The sequence below is a fragment of the Crocuta crocuta genome, unplaced genomic scaffold, assembly GCF_008692635.1.
Source record: "Crocuta crocuta isolate KB4526 unplaced genomic scaffold, BGI_CrCroc_1.0 scaffold15, whole genome shotgun sequence".
NCBI classification, from domain to species: Eukaryota; Metazoa; Chordata; class Mammalia; order Carnivora; family Hyaenidae; genus Crocuta; species Crocuta crocuta.
In genome coordinates this window covers 1,493,783-1,506,859 of record NW_027530508.1, presented here as the reverse complement: position 1 = coordinate 1,506,859, position 13,077 = coordinate 1,493,783, and the positions used below count along the sequence as shown (strand labels likewise).

Here is a 13,077-nt window from a genome sequence, read left to right as displayed (position 1 = left end):
TCCCAATGGCCTGTTGCTCCACCCTCTGAAAGCCACTGAAATGGTTTTAGAGCATTTCTTTCTAGAGGGATCTCTTCCCCACACTTACTTTTTAAAAGTACTGATTTTAAGAGTCAAAGAGATACTGACTTTCTGCCTGATTTTTTTGGTGTTCTTACGTGGGCTAGATCACTTACTTGAATAAGATCCACTTATGAAAGCTGTATTCAGGAGCACTTTCGAAAATAAACTATGGCGTGCTCACCATTTAGTTTGGCAAGCTTTCCCTGAACAAGCAGGTAAGTTCGCTTGAAAATGTGTCGTTTTGCTCTGTGGTACAACTAACTGTAGTATTTGCAGGCAGTGTAAGAGCTGTGGCATTGTGCGTCCTCGGTGTCTTCATGTGACACCCCTCTCTGTGCACTTGGGGCCGTATCCGGGTGTGTGCTTTGTGGAGGGCTCTGCCTGCATCTTCCTGGGCAGGCCCAGTGGGGTGCTCAGCGAAGGGGGCCGTACGTTTCTGTACTGTTCTGTTTTCCTCAGAGCCTTAGCTTTTCCAGGTACAGTGAGCTCTTAAACACACCCATGCACAGTTAGGGACTATCCAGATTCTGTAAAAATGTAGAGACTAAGGTAGAGATAAGGAAGTGTCTAAGTGGTGCAGGATAGGCCATTCAGTTAACTTTTAGTATGCCTTTCGATGCAGGCAAAACTCTTTGTCTTTCATTCTCATTTTTTAGAGCAAAACAACTGAGGGAATCTACTTCTCAGAATTCTTATAAACATTGGCACTTTAAAAATGGTAATGCTAAACTCAAGTTCCTTCACTTTGAACCAATCCCAGGATTCTTTTCCATAATTAGGAACAGATCAAAACCTATAACTGCTAACTGAGGGAATTTGAAACCAACTGTAAAAATCTTTGTAGATGCAGGTTTAACTAAAAAAAAAAAAACCCACCCAAATTGAAAAGACCTTGTGTGTAGGAGGGTGGTGGGTGTGTTGGGGCCAGTGGTGCATGTTTTCTAGTCCGTTGATCCTGTGGGTGAGCGCCCCTCCCTCTGCCTCTGCTTTCTGGAAGCGATCCTGGGCGTCCTCGCCAGTAAGCAGGGACTCAGCTGGCATAGTCACGCCCATAGTTTGGGAGGGTAGGTAGTCAGGATAGAGAATGGACAGGCAGACGTTTTGGGTGAGGTGGGAAGGTGGGCAGTGAAGCTGGGGCTCTGGCTTGTTACTGGCTCTGCAACAGAGGTTGTTATTGTCATGTGGAACTAATAGTAAAGCCTTCTCCACGCTGGGTGTTTCATCTGCTGGTTTATGTAAGAGGCCAGTGTTCACAAGGGAAAGGCAACACGGAATTTGTACTGAGAACTGGGCATTCATTTGGACGCTAGGCTCCTGTTTATAGGTGCCAGCAGGATTACTCCACTCAGCAAAGGATGTCATTGACTCAGATATACTTTTTTTGGTAACGGTTTTATTGAGATACAATCCACATACTATACAGTTCACCCATTTAAAGCGCACCATTTCGTGGTTTTTAGTATATTCATAGAGTTATGTAACTACACCATCAATCAATTTTAGAGTATTTTCATCACCCCAGGAAGAAACCCTGTACTCATTAGCAGTCACTCCTCATTCCCTCCTCCCCTTAGCCCCTGGCAACCACCAGTCTACTTTCTATCCCTATAGATTTGCCTATTCTGGGCATTTCATAATAATTTAATTACATAGTATATGGTCCTTTGAGATTGCCTTCTTTCACTTAGCATACTGTTTTCAAGATTTATTTATATTTAGTATGTCTGAGTACTTCATTTTAAGATTGAATGATATTTTATTGTATGGATATATGGACCACATTTTATTCACTCATCTGTTGATGGATACTTGGGTTGTTTTCACTCTTTGGCTATTGTGAACAATGTCAGATACACTTGTAATGTTTATATTATTCTATAATAATGATGAAGGCACATGTACATACCTCCTGGCGTCAGCTATCTGTAACTTAAAAGTTTTAAGATTTATAAAGCCGTGAAATACATTTAGAACTGAGCTACTTAAAGCAGAATTCTTTTTTTCATTTTTTTTTAATGGTTTATTTATTTCTGAGAGAGAGAGAGAGAGACAGCATGAGCAGGGGAGGGTCAGAGAGGGAGACACAGATTCCGAAGCAGGCTCCAGGATCTGAGCTAGCTGTCAGCACAGAGCGCGGCGCAGGGCTCGAACCCACGAACCGTGTGATCATGATCTGAGCTGAAGTCAGACGCTTAACCAACTGAGCCACCCAAGCACCCTTGTCTTTTTTGTTTCAAAGTGGCATTTAAGGTTCTTGTACTACCTTGTGATTTTCATTAGGATCATTATTTATTACTCCTTCTTGAAAGCCTCTTCTCTTTCACTTTTGACCTATGGCTTTGGCTGTTTCTTCTTAGTTTTTCAATACCATTGTTCCCTTGGATTTCCCCTGGACCCATTCTCCTGGACAGTTTCATCCCCACCATCTGTGAATACCAGCTGTGGCCAGGATGGGTAAATCTCCGTTACTAGCAGACCTCTCTCCTGTGACCTCCATATCCAGGACCCACTAGGCTTCCTTTAATACATACTCACTCCGCAGGCTTTGTGCCCAAAGCAGCAGCTTTGAATGGACAGGAGGATCTGTCAGACACTGGGTGGCAGGATGTGCCCACATGCTTCTGGGAGCCCTGGGAGGAGAGGGAAGTGTCCCATGCCACCTGAGTCTGAGTGAGGGTAAGCAGTAACAGGGCTGAGTCTCAGGAACATGAGGTTGGGGAGTAGGGTTGTTTGGGGTGGGGAAGGGGCATACCCAGTCTCTTTCAGGAACTACCAGCCCTGAGCAGAGGAGAAGTGGCAGTGCTGTGAGCTAGGTGCTGGGGAACGAGGCAGAGGCTGTCATGGATAGACTGGAGGTTTCAGCTTAGGGGTTGAACAATAACCCAAAAGCCACTGGGAATTGTTGATGTGTCAAAAAGGGCCCAAAGATCAGTGTTTTTGAAAGACCCCTTTGGCAGCAGTTGGTTTGGAGGGAGCTGGGCCTGAGCTGGGGAGTCTAGGTAGAATTCTTGCTTAGAAACCCAGGGGAGTAAGTCCGTCAAGTGTCCCTCACACATAGCTGGTAGCAACTTTCTTTCCTCATCTGTGCCCCCACTGCTGTAGACTTGTCTGGCTTTTCACTCTACAAAGATTTCCTTAAGGGCAAGGATGATGCCTTATATTTCTGTATCCTCAGTGTCATAGCATAGTGGTGATCAGCTGCAGACATGTCACAAATATGCACTAGATGATGCATAGTTGGAGTACGGGAGCTTTCAGGTTGGCATTATAACTTTGTGGGAGTTTTTGCAACTTTTCTAAAGATGCTGAGAGCTTTTTCTGATATTGTCAGAATGACTGCTGACCAGTGCTGAGGTGCCAGCTCGGGTTGGAGACCAAGAATTTGTCATCCCAGTCTGCACAGTCTGGTATTAGAGGATTGAATTGTTCTAGAAGTTGTCAAAAGAGTTGAGTGAAAGAGAAAGGGATAAGGATACAGACATCCTAATGTTACAAAGAGGGCTGTTAAGAGATACTATATATATTTGAAATATTTAAGGATGGAATGATAGGAAAAAAGGGATTTACTTCAAAGTAATATGATTGTGGGGAAAGAGGCTAGCATATGAATGAAACAAGACCGCCCTTGAGCTGGTAATTATTACAACTGGGTAATGAGCACACTGGGTTCATTATTCTATTCTCTCTACTTTTTAAAAGGTTTCAAATTGTCCTTAATAAAAATAAATGCAAAAAAGAGCATACAAGTGATAGAAAAATAATAAAGGCCCGAGTGTATTATTTAACCTCAGCTGGGCCAGCAGCCTAGGCTAGCTGGGACTTAGCACACCTGTGCCAGCCGGGATGTATCTTGGAACTGACCTTCTCTTTTACTTTGTTGGAAGCGCATAGCATATTTACGAGGGTTTTACCAGTTATTGGCTGCTCTTGGGCAGTCTCTAGAATAGTCAGGAATCAGGGACAAAACCCGTTTTCCCTCAGTTTGACACACCTCACCCTGGTGAGAAGGCAAAGGGAGCCTCCCTGAGAACTGCTGAGCTCACCTCCAAGCAGGGGTGCAGCAGAGGCCTGAGAGCTCCTCCCTCTGGGCTGTGAGGGCTGGGAACCTACCTTCCAGTGGGCCATGACTGATGTCTCCTGCTCCTGCAACAGTTTGTGGGTAACAGACACATCTTTTCCCTGTATTCAAGGGTGTTTTATCCATTTCCTGTCTCTGTTGGCATCCTTACAATACCATCACCCTCAGAACAGTGACACAGAAACTGACAGAGGCCCTAAAAACAATGATGTAACTATATTGGAAGGGGTGAGTGGGGACCATGGCCTGAATCCATTATAGTAGGATGTTAAGTGATACCTAAAATGGCTAAGTCAAGAAATAGCAAATAAAGTAAAATGAAATAAAAAAACTCATTAGTGATCAAAAGGTAACCCACAGAAGAACTGAAAAGAATCCTAACTAAAGGTGGGGACCTCTGGAGAGAAACCGTTAGGGGAGGAAATAGGGAGCAGGAACCTTTGCTTTGCCTGATGAGCTCTTTGGTCCTTGTAGATATTTGAGCCAAGTACAGTATATGTAGTTCTTAATGACTTTTAAATTACTAATGATCATGGTAAAATGGAATCGGAATTCTGGAGAGTGGTGCAAGGAATGGCCGGAAGGACAAGTGGGGAAGAAAGAACAGAGCAGTATTGAGGTGGGAGGCTGGGAGCGCGCGGACGGTGAGTCTTAGCTGGCACGTCAGGACTGAGTGGCTCGACGGTGTTAACCTGCTTTGAGGCTCTGAGCAAAGCCTGGGCATACAGTTTCTGTGCCAGCACAAACCAGCATTAGGTGGCTAGTGTGTGAGGCCACCTCTGGATTGGATCCCAGTGCCCGTGGTCTCAACATGGAGTTCCATATAGAACTTCCATTTGTTTTTGTTTTGTTTTTAAGGAAATTATTTTATTTTTGTTTTTAGTGTTCCTTTATTCTTTCTTATTTTATGTATATAAAGAGAGCTCAAGAGAGAGTATGAGAAGGGGAGGGGCAGAGACAGAGGGAGAGACAGAATCCCAAGCAGGCTCCACGCTATCAGCACGGAGCCCAGGAACCATGAGATCATGACCTGAGCCAGAATTAAGAGTCAGACGCTTAACTGGCTGAGACACCCAGGTGCCCCAGAATGCTTGTTTTTAAAGTTAACTAAAATTTAAAATGGTTCGTTTTCCAGTGAAGCTGTTAACACCCAAAACTATTAACAAGTTTATAACAAAACTTGTTTTGTTTGTAACAAAGTTTATAACAAAAGTGTACCTATATTTAATCTTAGCTGATATTTGAATAGTTATATATACACTGCACAATGACATCTGTTCTTTTTATCAGAGCATACCCTCCCAATCAGAAAGACAGAAGTAACAGTGTTATTTTCATTAGTAAAAGATTCTAATTTCTAGAATTCATAAACTCAAAACTCTTCACACAGATTTAATTTTTTTCTTATTCATGTCTGAAGAAGGGCTTCTTTCTCTAAGAAATTTACATTTTACAGTCTTTGAAATATAAGAAAGATACGCAATCTGCTATTATATATGCAGCTTCTACATTCTTTAAAAGCTTAAAATATAAATTAATCATATATTTCGCTGTTAACACATCCTGCTATTCATATATTCCTTTAAGCAACATTCAAGTATATTTGTGCTTTGATGTTTCACATTACTTGAGAGCCCATTTCTAGTTTTCAGTAAAACTTACACTGTATATCTATAAAGATTTCTCAAATATTTAATAAATGCAAAACAGCCATTATGAAAATAGAAATTGCTTTACAGCTTTTTCATCTATCGTTTTTATGCATTTCCTGTCAACCATGTCATTTCCTGTGCTTTCAGGAAGCTGATAAATTTTTATTTTTGCAATCTCAGCATGGCTGTTTTCTCAGCACAGCCTTACAGTCCACATGNTAATCCTCCTATACGTGCAAACATATGATATTTGTCCTTCTCTGCCTGACTTATTTCGCTCAGCATAACCACATGTTGCAGGTTTTTGAACACACAGTAGTCACTCGGCTGTCTCGGGTGTAGCAGTGAAATCGGATAGAGTTTCCAGTTATTTCAACTGCGGGACCACTTTGTTAGCTGCTTCCAAGGAATTTATTAGATTCTGCAGCTCTTCTTTATCTGTTTCGACAATACAATTTGACTTCATCATTTTCTTTTACATCTAGATTTAAGGTTTAATTTTTTTTTATGTTTTTATTTTACTTTTGAGAGAGTGTGAGCGGGGGAATGGCAGAGAGAGAGAGAGAAAGAGAAGACACGGAATCTGAAGCAGGCTTCAGGCTCTGAGCTGAGCACAGAGCCCGACGTGGAACTCAAACTCACCTGACTGTGAGATCTTGACCTGAGCTGAGGTCAGATTCTTAACAGAGCCATCCCGTGCCCCTAGATTAAGGTTTAAAAGTGGCATTTGTAATGTAGCAATCTTGTTATAAGATGATACAAGTGTTAACTGCCAATCAAAATCCTGTAGCCGTGAGAAGAAATATCAACTATTTCTTCTAAGAGAGCCTGCCTGATTTTATCTTTTCCTACTTTTCAAGCATTTCATACCTTCCTGATGAAATCAATTCAGCTGATTCAATGGCTAAAATATCTCTTCATCAGAGACTTTTACCACCTATGGCTTGAAAAATTTGGTAATATTTTCTAGAGCCTTCTTCCATTCTGTTGAATCTCAGACATAGTGATAATCCTGCTAGAGAGCGTAAGCTCAGCTACAAATGCCATCAATTACTTTGTGAAGAAGCTGCAGGCCCAGCTCGGCTGGAAGCTTCTACAGCTGCCACAAGGGTATCCAGTGTTCCTTTAGTCTTTATTCTTTTTTATTTTAATTCCAATACAGTTAACATACAGTGGGTGTACAGTATAATGATTCGTCACTTCCATACATCACCCAGTGCTCATCACAACAAGTGTACTTTTACTCCCCATCACCTGTTTCACACATCCCCTACTCACCTCCCCCCTGGTAACATCAGTTCTCTATAGTTAAGGGTCTGTTTTTTGGTTGGTCTCTTCTTTATTCTTTGTTTTGTTTCTTAAATTCCACATGTGAATGAAATTGTATATTATTTGTCTTTCTCTGACTGACTGATTTCACTTAGCATTATATCTTCTAGATCCATCCACATTGTTGCAAATGGCAAGATTTCATATAAGAAAGTTTTTCTGTGTCACAGCAAAACTCAAGGTGGCGGCAGCAGTAGACCCAGGTTAGAGTGGTCACAGAGTCTTCCATCTTTGACACAGCTGAGACCTGAGTTCTTATGGGAGGAATCCGTTCTCTCCTGACTTCCAGCCTCGCAGTCCCAGAACTGTATGGCAAGATTGGCATGGTGAAGCCAGGAGCCCAGATAGCAGCCAAGGCCACTTTAGCCCTCTCAGGTCCTGAAGTGAGATCTTTAGCGTCTGCAGAGCCTGTTTGAAGAACAGAGGGGACCTAGTCTAGACAGGCTCCCAGACCAAGAGGAGCTGAGCCCTGGTTAAGCTGCTGGCCTCAGGAGCCATGGGAGCAGCCCACCAGGATTCTGCCAGGTACATACAGACCTTGGGTTTTCTCAGAGCCCATCAGATGCTTCCTCGAAGCCAGCAATCTTTACTTCTCAGGATGGCCAGCCGTCCTCTCCCATTCTCTACCTTGTGTGTTCATAACAGTGAAGATCATTCGTGGTGGTGACAATAAAGGCAAACTAGAGGTCCTTCCTTCTCTTTTTTCAAACCTTCTGTATTAAACAGTGGCCTTACCCTGTGAGTCAGTGAGTCAGTATTCATTCATCCATTCATTCACTTGTTTCCAAATACTTACTTTCTGGACTACACATAAGAGATGTAAAATGCAAATGTTAGAAAAATAATTTGTTCTGTGGTAGTTTAATATAAGAAATGCCTTACTTTAAAAAATATTTAAAAAAAAAATTTTTAGAGCACCCTCCCTACCACAGTGGATAAGAAATTGATTCTCAGAGAGCCCCATCCCCTTCTCAGGAACCGCAGAAACCTCAAGGCTTACCTGAGCCCTGAGATCTGGGGAAGGCCCTCTGATCTTCACTCACTGACTGCCCTGGCTTATGGCCACTGGGTTTATTTTCAGACAGCTGTCCTCATTCCCTTGTGTGACAGACCTAGACACTTGAGCCCAGGACAATCACTGAGGCCCCAGAGCCTCTCCAGGCCTACCGTGCACTCACCCTGTATTCCTTGGCCCTTTCAAAACTCTAGAACATCCTCTCCACTCTCTCCATTTCCTGGTCTCAGGTTTTGGACCATGCCTCTCTGTTTCAAAGCATTACCCTCTCTTTCTCTACCCTCATCCTTCCCCCCGCACCCCTACCCCTGGAAAAGATCCAAGTTCATTTCTTTGGGGGCCAAACCTTCCAAGTAAAAATGACGAATTTTTTCAGTATAGTTCCTGAAACACTAGAGGAATTGTTCAGGGGAAGCAGCAGGGTAGACTTTTTCCATTAATTCCTTATTTCAGTGTTCCCAAAATACACCCTTTGGACACCAGCATCAGAATCACCCGGGGCACTTAAAGCTTCAGGAATAGGAATAGGGCCCAGACTCGCACTCTGTTGCAGGCTCTCCAGAGTTTAAGAGCCATGGTCTAGTTCTTGGAGTACAATGGTGTATTTGCCCTCTGGAGGTAGGGGTATCTGCTTCTGTAGGAGGGAATTACCATTTCATTCTTTATCCTACAGCAGTTAGAAAGTCAGAAATTGTTACCTTTGTAGAGAGGAGAGTACAGGAATCTTCTTTTCCAGGACATCGCTTGCATACACAGCCATAGTATAAAGTGGAATATGACTGTCCCATGCCCTGAAAGGGAAGTGGATCAGGCACTGGGAGTATAGAGAAGAGAGTCAATCCCCAGTGGAGGAGCTGGCGGCAGAATAAGGAAGGGTGTGTGTGGACTGGGCAGCGAGGGACAGGGGCCGCCCACTGCAGATGGGGGACCAGGGCACTCTGGTGACAGAAAGACCTAGTAGTAGAGCGACCTGAAAACACGTGTTTGGCAGAAGCACAAAATGACTGCTTGGGAAATGCAGGTCCACCATGTCCTCCCTTAAACCCTGGCGCTAGCTGGGCTTCTGAATTTAGTTTCTCAGATTTATTTAATGAACCCAGAGGGTCCCCTGGGCAAGCACACCTTAAATCAAACTTACTGCCGAAAGTGAGGCAGAAGCAGGTTGTGGAAATGTAAGGGGACATGAATTCTAGGTTTGCTGGAGTGTGGGGAGCGATACGTACTGTTTGAAAAGGGAGAAGAATGATACTGTTTCATTTTCAAATTGTAAAAACGTTTTCTTCCTTGTATTAAGTATATTTTATTATAGGCAGTCCCCATTTTCTTCAGTGTCAGAAAGGCCACAAACACTTCAATGTTTGTTTCAATGTTTATTTTATAATCATGAAAGAAAGTTCTGACTGGAATATTGTCTTAAGTGAAACTGAAAAGCACGAAAAATGTTTAACTTTAGAGTCAACAAATTTTAAATTATGGTTGCAACCATGAGCTGATTCGTAGAAGAAAACTCAGTCAGGTCTTACTAAGTTTTGGGGGAAGTGGGGATAGCGTCATTATTTTTCCAATTACCCTGTTCAGTTATTCAGCACATATTTATTCCACACTCTTAGGTGCCGATCAGTGCTTTAGGTACTAGAGACGTATAGTCATCAGCAAGGTCCCTGTCCTTGTGAATCTTATTTTCTAATGAAAGAAAAAGACCATAAATAAATCTACATCTAGAAAATGAGCAAGATTGTGAAAATGCTTCAGTTATGCAGATAGATAGTGCTCAGAGATGGGACAGCACAAATGGAGTCCTTCACTTCAGATTTGGCTTCACAGCATGATTTAGTAGTCAAGAGCCTCATCAATTTTCCCAAGGTCCTCTCTTAATCCTCTTTGGAGTGTTTTGAAGGACTTGTGTTTTTACCTTCATACCTCTTCAGCTGATAATCCTGCCAAGCCCTTGTTTCGCTCTGGTTTGTGCGATCAGTTCTCCGACAGCACTTTCAGGAAAATCTCATCTTTCACAAAATCGCTTTTGTAATTGGTTTGCATGTCTGATGGTCTGAGTAGGGACAGCCCAATCATGCTTGTTGTCCCACTGTAATTTTTTAAAATTTAAATTCGTTAGTTAACATATAGTATAGTATTGGTTTCAGGAATACAGTTAGTGATTCATCACTTACATATAACACCTAGTGCTCATCCTAACAAGTGCCCTCCTTAATGCCCATCACCCCTTGAGCTCATCCTCCCCCCATCTCCCCTCCAGCAACCCTAATTTGTTCTCTCCATTTAAGAGTCTTTTGTGGTTAGACTCCCTCTCCGCTTTCATCTTATTTTTCCTTTCTTTCCCCTATGTTCATCTGTTTTGTTTCTTAAATTCCACGTATGAGTGAAATCATATGATATTTGTCTTTCTCTGGCAAACTTATTTCGCTTAGCATAATACATTCTAATTCCATCCACTTTGTTGCAAATGACAAGATTTCATTCTTTCTGATCACTGAGTAATATTCCATTGTGTATGTATATATATACATATATACTTATAAATGTATGTGTATGTGTATGTATATGTATATACCACATCTTCTTTATCCATTCATCAGTCAGTGGACATCCTGGCTCTTTCCATAATTTGACTATTGTGGGTGGTGCTGCTATAAACATTGGAGTGCGTGTGCCCCCCCACTTTTAAATCAGCATTTTTGTATCCTTTGGATAAATACCTAGTAGTGCAATTGTTGGGTCATAGGGTAGTTCTGTTTTCAATTTTTTGAGGAACCCCCACACTGTTTTCCAGAGTGACTGCACCAGTTTGCATTCCCAACAGCAGTGCAAAAATGTTCCCCTTGCTCCACATCCTTGCCAACATGTTTTTTCCTCAGTTGTTAATTTTAGCCATTCTGACATTCTTGAGGTGGTATTGCATTATGGTTTTGATTTGTATTTCCCTGGTGACGAGTGATGTTGAGTATCTTTTCATATGTCTGTTAGCCATCTGGATGTCTTCTTTGGAAAAGTGTTCTTCAGGTCTTCTGCCCATTTCTTCACTGGATTATTTGTTTTTTGGGTGTTGAGCTTGATAAGTTCTTTATCAATTTTGAATACTAACCCTTTATCCGATATGTCATTTGCAAATGTCTTCTTCTATTCTGTTGGTTGCCTTTTAGTTTTGTTGATTGTTCCTTCGCTGTACAGAAGCTTTTTATCTTGATGACGTCCCTAATAGTTCATTTTTGCTTTTGTTCCCCTTGGCTGCAGAGACATGTCTAGTAAGAAGTTGCTGTGGCTGAGGTCAAAGAGGTTGCTGTCTGTTTTCTCCTATAGGATTTTGATGTTTCCTGTCATACATTTAGGTCTTTCATCTATTTTGAATTTATTTTTGTGTGGTGTAAGAAAGTGGTCCAGTTTCATTTTTCTGCACATTGCTGTCCAGTTTTCCCAGCACCATTTGCTGAAGAGACTGTCTTTTTTCCATCAGATATTGTTTCCTGCTTTATTGAAGATTAGTTGGCCATACATTTGGGGGCCCCTTTCTGGGTTCTGTATCCTGTCCCATTGATCTGTGTGTCTGTTTCTGTGCCAGCATCATACTTGATGATTACAGCTTTATAGCACAGTTTGAAATCTGGAATTGTGATGTCTGCAGCATTGGGTTTCTTTTTCAACATTGGCTGTTCGGTGTCTTTTCTGGTTCTAATTTTAGAATTGTTTGTTCTAGCTCTGTGAAGAATGCTGGTGTTATTTTGATAAGGATCGCCCAGTGTAATTTTTAATCTCATTCCCCTTCTCTCTCAGAAGTTCTCAGTTTGGACAATAAGTTCATCACCCTGTCAATTAGATTAATCAGCAAAGACTGACGTGGTAGATGGGGTGTTGAGCAAGGCTAGATGTTTCTAAGTGGCCAGTCTATTCATAAACACTTTTGTTAGGACTTCTGTTTCCCTACAAAACATGTAACTGTGGAGACTTGGATCAATAACACTTAATGAAAGAGATCCCCTTAATGTGAGTCTGGGTAACAGTTACATTGGCAGCCAATTTCTACTGGTTCGTTGTGGTTTTGAATTAGACATGAATGTGTTGTGGCCCTGCTTCACCAAGAAGTCAGTTGTGATCCCGGCACTGAGGAGTGTTTTGTGGCACAGGGCGCACAGACATCTGGTATCCTCAGAGGGTACTATTAGCTTCCATACATCCTGGCACCTGACAGTGAGGAAAAGCATCTCAGGATCTCTTTAAGTCTAAACAGAGAGGACGTACTAATGGTTTAAAAGATGAAACTCTATCAACAGGACTGGATGGACTGGAATGTCTTACCTTCTTCTTCTTTATATGTTGTAACCTGGAATCATCATTCCTCAAGACTGAATAACCTTATGGGACACCTGAGTGGCTTAGTCGGTTAAGCATCCGACTTCACCTCAGGTCATGATCTCACGGCTCGTGGGTTCGAGCCCCGCGTCGGGCTCTGTGCTGACAGCTAGCTCAGAGCCTGGAGCCTGCCTCAGATTCTGCATCTCCCTCTCTGACCCTCCCCTGTTCATGCTGCCTCTCTCTCTCAAAAATAAATAAAACATTAAAAAAAAAAAAGAAATAAACATTCAAAAATCATTTTATAAAAAAATTTAAAAATTCAAAAAATGGAATATGCCATAACATCTGGCTAGTACTATGAGTATTATATGTAATAATAAGGACACAGTTATCATACTTAGTAATAAATCCTGAACATGCTCATTTTTTTCAAATTCTAGTATCTCTGAAATCACGATCCATCTTACAGTCAATGATTTTTAAAGCATTTTGTCATAGTATAAGTGACAGTGTTTTTCCTTAATAGTGTACAAAATAATGCCTGTTTCAGTCAGTTAGGTGAACTACATTATGAATTTTTTTATATTCTTCATATAAAAACTATTAACTGTATAATAAAATTATTTAGGTTC

At 41.7% G+C, this 13,077-nt stretch overlaps 1 protein-coding gene and 1 pseudogene across 1 annotated transcript in view; one reads left to right on the top strand and one right to left on the bottom strand.

Moving 5' to 3' along the window:
- Positions 1-13,077, top strand: part of ATRN (attractin) — a 154,383-nt gene that overhangs the window by 114,536 nt on the left and 26,770 nt on the right. The gene's annotated exons all lie outside the window — the stretch shown is intronic.
- On the bottom strand, positions 6,161-8,897 carry LOC144233932 (COMM domain-containing protein 8 pseudogene; annotated as a pseudogene).